Genomic DNA, 1122 nt, shown 5'->3' with positions numbered 1-1122 from the left:
CCCCCGTTTTAACCCACAATTTGATATTTTGCAGTTAGGTTTGAAATTTTCTTGAAAATAATTGATTTGCGACAGTTTTAGTGGCTTTATGAGTGTTCTGCAGCAAGCGATACGCAGTTTGACCCCCTCTCCCTCCCCAAAGCAGTGTATCTGTATGCGGGATTGCGTCTCCGAATAGTTCCCGGGTGCTCGCCGGAGACGAGATAATTATATACGGCGAATCCTTGGTTGGATAAAAACACCTACACAGTGCTGTCGCATTGCGATTCAGTCTTTTAAATTTTCGAACAGCGTAACAAGAGAATAAATAAAACAGACACACACACAACACACACACACACACACCACACACACACACACACACACACACACACACACACACACACACACACACACGTACACACAGACAAGACACGCACGCACGCACACACATACACTTGCGCGCACACACAAATACGCACAGACGCACGTGCACACATACATAAAAACAGAGACGCACGCACGCATGCACGCACACACTCACATACAAATGTGGAAGACACAATAGAAATTATGAACACTTCACGGATCAAAGGCGACTCAAAATGTACGGATACTTAGAATCAATTAGCACTTGACAGGAAAAGCATAATAATGGTTACTCCCATCGACCAAGAGTAGGCCTAGCAATGATCCAAGCCCGCAAAGCAAAGAAGTAGGCCTAATAGTGTATCCATTCTTGATTGGGGGGCTACACCCCCAAAGTCAAGATTCAGCTCAAAATTAGGGAATTTGAATTGTAGGTATTTTTAGCTTCCTCAGCCTCACCTACAACTATTTCATCGCATAAAAACCCACAAAACCCGTATTTTTCCCCATGCTGGGCATGTTTATTGCCACCATTTTCTCATAAAGCCAATATTTTATTTTTCTTTATCGGCTGTTTTCTCGAAACACGACTTTCCTCTACACTTTTTTGAATAACTCTACCATTTAAAACCCAATCTTCACGAAATTTTCACAGAATGAAGAGAAGATGTAATACTAAAACTTCGTTTGTTGAATTTTTGATATATGGAATAGATTTTTTTGTGGTGTCTAGAGTGTGGATTTTCACGGATTTTTTGCAAACTTGAAAGTGGG

The sequence above is a fragment of the Aplysia californica genome, unplaced genomic scaffold, assembly GCF_000002075.1.
Source record: "Aplysia californica isolate F4 #8 unplaced genomic scaffold, AplCal3.0 scaffold00072, whole genome shotgun sequence".
In the NCBI taxonomy this organism is placed as follows: Eukaryota; Metazoa; Mollusca; class Gastropoda; order Aplysiida; family Aplysiidae; genus Aplysia; species Aplysia californica.
Note: the sequence above shows the minus strand (reverse complement) of the source record.